At 34.8% G+C, this 8,388-nt stretch overlaps 2 pseudogenes; both read right to left on the bottom strand.

The window, feature by feature from the left end:
- Window positions 1-440: 440 nt before the first annotated feature.
- Window positions 441-8,024, bottom strand: LOC149235664 (14-3-3 protein 7-like; annotated as a pseudogene).
- On the bottom strand, window positions 1,248-2,156 carry LOC149235665 (cyclin-P3-1-like; annotated as a pseudogene).
- Window positions 8,025-8,388: the final 364 nt, after the last annotated feature.

Here is an 8,388-nt window from a genome sequence, read left to right as displayed (position 1 = left end):
TATTAGTTGGTAGTTTTCACAATGTCTTCTCTAGCTATTTTCATTGGAGAGAAGCTAATTGCAGCAACCCTCGGTTGCATGGGAAGCTGACTCGGTTGTTCTAGTCTGTTCTTAAATGCACTACTCTCTTATATGGAAAGTAAGTTGTGATGTGACTTTTGATAATCGAAAAAGCTCCTTAACATGAATATTAGTTGTTTTTGAAAAAGAATCCGAGGTCATTTTTTGAGAAGGTAACAACATTTGTGAAAGACAAAGTACCAAGGAGTACAGAAAACATACAAAATCTTTGACATTGTGTCTTATAGGACATGGGCCAAACTAATATTAAGACTACTTTTAGGTTTGCCTCACTATGGCATAATATTAAACAAATGTTATCTGATAGACGTTTGGCAACAAACAAATATATTTATGATCAATGCAGTCAACTAAATTATCTAATGCTTATCCATACAAAACATGGAGAAATTAATAGCAAAATCAATCCTACCTCCATCTTCCAAGTGATCATATGTCCACAAAGTGAGATTATCCCTCAAGAGTTGCATGATTAAAGTGTTATCTTTGTATGACTCTTCACTCAAGGTGTCAAGTTCTGCAATAGCTTCATCAAAAGCTTGCTTGGCCAGATGACAAGCCTTACAACACACATAATATATATGAAAAAATGTCATAGCAAATTTGGCATATACTCCTAAAAATTTCTAAATGGACTAGGCTACTTAAGCCTACTTTTCATATCAGTGAAAAAAGCGAAACATGCATACCTTTCAGGTGAATTTAATATTTCATAGTAGAAAATAGAGAATTTCAAGGCCAATCCAAGCTTGATTGGATGAATTGGTGCTAAATCTGACTCTACAGTACTTGAAGTTGTCTGTAGTAATGCATTGTAAATTGTAATGAATGACTACTCTGCCCAAACTCTTTGGACCCAAGTACTTTAATCGAAAGTACCATCAATATTATAATAAGGAAACTAAAGACTTTTCAACAAGGACAACTACACTAGTTTTCACTCAATAGCCTAATGCATAGATACAAACAAAAATTGCAGTAAAGTAGTTAAATTGTAAATAAACTAATAGAGTGAATGGAAATTTGAAACCTTGTAGAAATTTATCGGAATAGTTCCTCAAGGGCAGCTTCTCCTCAACCAACACTAATATTCTTGACTACAAGGAAGTTTCTCCCTATACAGCACCATAGGTGAACCTTGGCACCACTGATTGTCCATGTGTTTCCTATTTATTATTTAATCCATTGTGACCACAAACAAAATAGAGAGGTTGCTCAATTTGGTAGCCACCACCACCAAAAAATTCTCTCTCTAACTTCAAACAATACCTTTCAAATGTACTGAATATTACTTTCAATTTGAAGTCCATATTAAATAAAAATTCAATTTCCAATCTATTCATTTCTAACGTTCTTACACCCCCGACTTTTTCATAATACGCATTGTTAAAGAATCTACCAGTTCAACAGAAAAAAAGGATATAAAGAAGCAACAAGAACAAAATAGAATGGATAATTTACCTCATAACAACGATCATTTTTCACTTTCGTTGAAGGGAGGAAACTTGAGTAAATTAAATACATTGATTAATTAAACAGTGAAAGGAAATGAATGTAAATGAGAAATAAGATCCTACAAAGTAAATGTTAAAAAGTTGAAATAATTATGAGCTTTTAATGCAGCAAAAGGATATAAATTATTTGTGATGACATCCCAAACAACATTTAATTTAAACCCACACTTATGCATCATCAAAAAACTTTGTTGCAACCATTACACTTGTGACCAAAAGAAGGTTAACATTCAAGGAGGTGGTAGGAACATCTAGTTGTTGATGGATGAATATATCAATGTACACATAACAAAGAGTAAATCATGATGGGTTTTAGTTTGAGTACTTGAAAAGTCTACCAATGTAACTTTGAATGCTTAAGTTGGGTGCTCGTAGGACAAGAAAAACTATTAATTTTTCTTGCTTCTTAGTAACCTCCAGTAACTTTTCATTACTTTGTACAACTCTATCTAGAAGAGAGGCCAAAATAGAAAACACATGGGGACTTTCACATAATCCTACCTTAGACTCACTCAGGTCTAATGTTGAATATAAATATGCATTGGAACCTTCCTCAACCATGTGAACTTAAGAATCCATGTAAATAAGATACACGTTCGAGAACCCTGTATTCCATGCCACACCTTCACAGTAGGAAAAACAATGATACAACTACCATTATATATAACTACAAAGCAACAAACTTACCATATTAATTTGCTTGATACTTTTTAGACACTTGTAATAAAAGTAACCAATAATTACCACCAAACCTTATCCAAGCATTCTCTGTAACATATCCAAATTTAATTCAAATTAGCGGACAATTCTAGTAATAGAAGTTAACTTTACGAGGCCAAGCATGAAAGGTAATACTCTAGGAGAAGTAAGTTAAAAGTTTACATGATACCCTTGAAGAAAACAATTTATTACATCTGTTCAAAATTAATCACTAAAGTGATATGAGTACTTGATGAAATCTAGGATAATCTTCATTAACAACTAACACAATTTAAGGTTATCTCCTACATTATTGCAGTCAGGAAAATTAAAACATATGGACCACTTAAAATAACAAGTGAAGTTAAATGAGCTAAGTCTTGCTAACATGCTAAAAGACTTCTCAGGAAGGACAAAAAGATTGGATTTAATTGATTCTATATGCTATATTCTAAGTTTTGTCTATGCACCTTTAAGGAAACCTATGAGAGTGACTTTATTTTCTATTTCATATAACCCTCAAGGAATAGTGAAACATGAAATTCAAAAATAAAAAACTAGAAATACACTACAACACCATCTAAGCTAGATTAGTCAACCCAATAAATCATTGGAAGAAAATAACAGAGAGCCAACCCATTAACCATTATATTTACCTGGGTATAATATAATATTCAAGAAGAACCATTGTGTTAGCTTCAATTTTTAAATATCTAATAAGGGCATAATCAAAACCAATGAAAACCATTGCATTCCAACTACCACCATTCACAAAGGACTGATAGAGCTTCAAGAAAATTAAAAGACCATTGTCACATGCTTCTTACCCAGATATCAATTTTCTTTAGAAAGTAAAAAAATCCCACCTATCAGTTTTCACATGTTTCATAGAATCTCCCCAAGATCTGATCAATAAAAAGGTCTCCAATAGTGAGCATGAAATTCAAACTCTTCTAGTGATGTAAATTCTTCTAATTATGGTGCATCAAGTGAATTAAAAGAGTATTGTTGCATGATTGTTAACCCATATATCAACTTGTTTTAGAAGAGGAACACAATCCCACTTATCAATTTTCACATGTTGCATAGCAAATCCTGAGGATACTCCAATAGTTAGTATGCAGTTCACAGTCTCTGGTATAAATACAATATGGTGAAAAAATTAAAGTTAAACCAACTTTCTATTGGCAGAGAAATTAATGACTACCCAATTATAATCAAGCTAACAAAAGAAATTACTAGGACCTAAATCATTCCTTCCACTAGAAATCCTCAAAACAAAATGGGCTTAGTGGAGAAATAGACAATTCCCTAGATCTACAATTTCAGTTCAAATTCTCAGAAAGCAACCATAAAAATAAACTTCACCACATGATGTACCCTTTGGGAAACAAAATCCTCTTGTCAGGTAGATCACTAATAAATTTAAACATTTCCTTATCTTTCAGTTACACTATTAAACCCTTCAATAGTTAAAATTTATAATACATCGAATTTTAAATTTAGATTTCTACCTGGTAAACTTTAAAGGATTAGTCGGTGGCCTATTTTCTTTCATTTCATGTTTTGAATTCAACGAGATAATGGTAGTATTATCCTTCCTATGTAAAAACAAAAACCCAACATCCATAACCTCAAAAATAAGAAAACCCAAAAGCTTAATATCCATGTTGAACAAAGATTTCACAGGTCAATATAAGAAAAATTACATTTTATAGTAAAAAACAGTGGATTCGCCAATACTGGAGGAAGGAATGAGGTGTTCATCAATGATGGTCATAATATCATGGAAAATATTAGAATGCTTTGCTCCAAATTTCTGTCTATACTCTTTGATACACTTCACATTGTGATCATTTCCCTTCGCTTCCTCCTCCTACTCAATGGAAGAAATTATTCTCCACGATGCTCACCAAGCCTCAATCACATTTTTATACTAAACAAAGACTAAATTCCTTTATTCTATAGTTAACTCCACATCCATCTTCGTGAGCCTCTTTATGACTTCAACAATTTCTACACAAAGTCAACAATATGCACATACATAACATCAAAGATCTATCCTGATGCTGCAATTTCGTTTTGCCTCTGATAAGTGTTTTTCCAAGGGATACCTAGAACTAAATAGAAATCATAGCAAATAGCGAAAAAAAGAGGCTCTTTATCATTGTAGATATATTAACAGAAAACATTTTTGGTAAATTGTTTCATGTTATCATTTTTGGGAAATGTTTGATGTTAAAAGATACTACATTTTTCCAAAATAATATGAAGGTTTTTTTCCAAGTTTAAGCAGGTCGTTCGTAGAGGTCAAGCCTAACTCCAAGAACCCACTTTCACATTAAGACTGGGGATGTTTCCCCAATGATTTTTTACTTGTGACAAATCACCAGGGTCCATCAATTCAACTTTGTGTGACTTTAAGATAAGATAGGCCCTGAACTTGAAACTAGAACCCATTAGTTTACAAATAGGTGAATGTTTCCTACATTTTCCCAATAGAATAGAGGTTCCATGTGCTCCCTCTTAGAAAAATAGAGGTTGCGAGAGGCTGAAAATATTGGTTGCGGAAGGTTACGAACAAAGGTAATGAATAGAGATTGCAGAAGTTTGCGAACAGTGGTTGCAAAGGTTTTGAACAGGGATTTCACTCTCTCCCATGGGCCCCGATAGTCTGCCTATTTTTGGCCTCTCACTTTGCCAATATTTAATATAAAAATTATCTTATAATATATATATTTTTATATAACATATAAAACTCCTCTTATCCCTTATTATATAGTCAATATATTATTTTAGGCTTTTTTTATTTTTTATACCCCAATAAGAATGCAATTGATATGGTATTGCATCGTCAATGAAGCCCCCGTGAACCTATCAATATGGTTATGTCTTAGGCCCTTAGCATAGGCCCACAGGGACTTAAATCAAGACTCTAGAACTATTTTAGGCATGAGCGCTTTACACGACAAACATTCACTAGGTCCTTCTACATTATTTCCCTAAGGGCTTTAACCATCAGCTCTAAACCTTCCACGCTTCTGGTCACACCATGTACACAAGACCAGTTCATGGTGCATAACCTTTAGCCCCCATCACTTTATCCTTAGCTAAAATCAATGAAGCACATTTGTATTCTTCAGGAGTCAATCCTCTAGGATGATGTGTCCTATGAGGACCCACCATGCTCTATATGACATATATAGTCTAGTTTGTCTCAATGACTTTTCAACCAAAAGAATCTCCATGCTACTTGCTAAAATACTTCCACAGTCCCTAACTATTTGGTGTCAAGGTTGACATGTCCCTGTGGTACCTCGCCTTACACACTTGGACCAATGACTGAGTTATTGGGATGATGTTTCTTCCAGCCTATATGTGACTTTGCAAGGGTGTCATATGTCAATAACTGAGTGGTGTCATGTGCCATTGATTTTTGGCCCACTTGGGTACCTCGAAATGCCAAATTCGCATGTGATCTATCAGACCCTATTTAGATCCACATTATGTTGACATCATCATGCCATTACGTCTCCTCGTCACCTCCATTAGCTAATAAAGGTGTGCCATGTGTCATCTTTTGATTTTTCCATATGGCCAAAAGTACATGTCAACATATGGTGGAACTAAGGTCCCAACCTTGTATTTTCCATTAAATTCCTTTGTTATTTCATTTCCTTCGGGGTGAATTGTTGTATGTGCTCACCTCTTGCACTGCCTATAATTGCTCCATTATGCCAATTCATCTTGCCACCTTACAGTAGCTCCCATATCCATGAGACTTTCTTTCACTCCTACCTTTAGATCTCTGAAGCAAAAAATTCTGAGTTGAGCTATCAAGTGGGGCCTCCCCATTTGTTGGCTTCCAGCAATCAATACTTTCTCTTCTACTTAGTCACTCGGCCATGTCCTCCTGGTTCCTTATCCCGTCGTGTCAATCTAGTTACTAACGTTGTTTTTGTAGACACCCCTTGTCTAGTTTGGTGGTAAAATGATGAGGGGATCCACTATTAATGAGGATCGTAGATCTTCTGATCAGTTGTTTGGAAATACAAACAATAGCAAACCCCCACTTTTGTTAACCCTTAGGTACGCATGGGCTAATGTAATTTTTATGATGAATAGGAGGGGAGGCATGTCATTCATCTGCCTTCGAACTTCCACAAGGTTTACATGTCATTCTCCACAACCTAGTCTACTAAAGGAACGACATGTTTGTCCAAATGCAAAACTATCATCAACTAGTAAAATATCACTAACTTTAGCTCTACAACTTTAACCTTTTAACCCTTGAGCTTTGACCTACATTAAATTTTGATCTAGGGAGGAATTTTTTTACTTGCACATACCACTGAAAGTCTCTTTCATAGCTCTATCCATCTGAGTAATGTCCAAGTTCACTCGAAATCCAATTGTTTTTCTCCTTGACCACTCTGCTTGCACCCATTTTTTCATTTTCCATCAATGACAACTTATATCTAATAAGGTAGATCTCACACACTCAAAAACATATTGAACAACATGGTTGCATGAGGTTCCCACTTGGGTTGCATGCAAGGTCCATGAATGCAACCTTATGTTGCTTTGTTTTTAACTTATGCTCACACACATAATATTAGGAAATTAAAATTTAAAGATTTAACAAAAAGTAACATAAATTAAAATGAAATGAAATACATGTCACAAAATCTTGCAATCATTCCACATGTCTCATCTATTGAAAGAGCACCTTCTATTAGAGTTGCACAAGTATCCACCTCTTCTATATTCTATGGATAAGTACAGTATCATGCTCTGCCAAAATGCAAGTTGAACAAGGGTTGTTAGTAGGTATGGTACATAGGATGTATGACAGAGGGATATCATGGCCTTTGAGATAACAATTGGACCAGCTAATGAAGAAAAGGCAAATCATATGCTTGAATATTAGGTTACGAACAAAGGTTGTGAATAGAGATTGCAGAAGGTTGCGAACATTTGTTGCAGAGGTTTCGAATAGGGATTTCGTTCTCTCCCATGGGCCCTGATACTCTGCCTATTTTTAGCCGCCTGCTTGGCCAATATTTGATATAAAAATTATCTCTTAATATATATCTATATATATATATATATATATATATCTATATATATATATATATATATATATATATATATATATATATCTATATCTATATATATATATATATATATATATATATTATATATAATATATAAAACTCCTCTTATCCTTTATTATATAGTCAATATATTGTTTTAGGCTTTTATTTTTTATTTTTTATACCACAATAGGAATGCACGTGATATGGTATTGCTTCGTCAATGAAGCCCCCGTTAACCTATCAATACGGTTATGTATTAGGCCCTTAGCATAGGCCCATGGGGACTTAAATCACGACTCTAGAACAATTTTAGGCATGAGCGCTTTACGCTACAAACATTCACTAGGTCCTTCTACATTATTTCCCTAAGGGCTTTAACCATTAGCTCTAAACCTTCCACGCTTGTGGTCACACCACACACACAAGACCAATTCATGGTGCATAGCCTTTAGCCCGAATCCCTTTATCCTTAGCTAAAATCAATGAACCACATATGTATTCTTCAGGAGTCAATCCTCTAGGATGATGTGTCCTGTGAGGACCGACCATGCCACTTGTGCTCTTCTGATTGGTCCTCCACTTTCACTCTATATGACATATATAGTCTAGTTTGTCTCAACGACTTTTCAACCCAAATAATCTCCATGCTACTTGCTAAAATAATTCCACAGTCCCTAACTGTTTGGTGTCGAGGTCGACATGTACCTGTGTTACCTCACCTTACACACTTGGACCAATGACAGAGTTATTTGGATGATGTTTCTTCTAGCCTATATGTGACCTTTGCAAGGGTGTCGTGTGTCACTATCCAAGTGGTATCATGTGCCATCGATTTTTGGCCCACTTGGGTACCTGGAAATGCCAAATTTGCATGCGATCTGTCAAACCCTATTTGGATCCACATCATGTTGACATAATCGTGCCATTGCGTCTCTTCGTCACCTCCATTAGCCAATAAAGGTGTGCCATGTGTCATCTTTTGATTTTTCCATATG

Source organism: Pinus tabuliformis, chromosome 8 (genome assembly GCF_031772625.1).
Source record: "Pinus tabuliformis cultivar Carrire ecotype Pingquan chromosome 8, CPIR1, whole genome shotgun sequence".
In the NCBI taxonomy this organism is placed as follows: domain Eukaryota; kingdom Viridiplantae; phylum Streptophyta; class Pinopsida; order Pinales; family Pinaceae; genus Pinus; species Pinus tabuliformis.
This window is presented reverse-complemented; position numbering and strand designations above follow the sequence as displayed.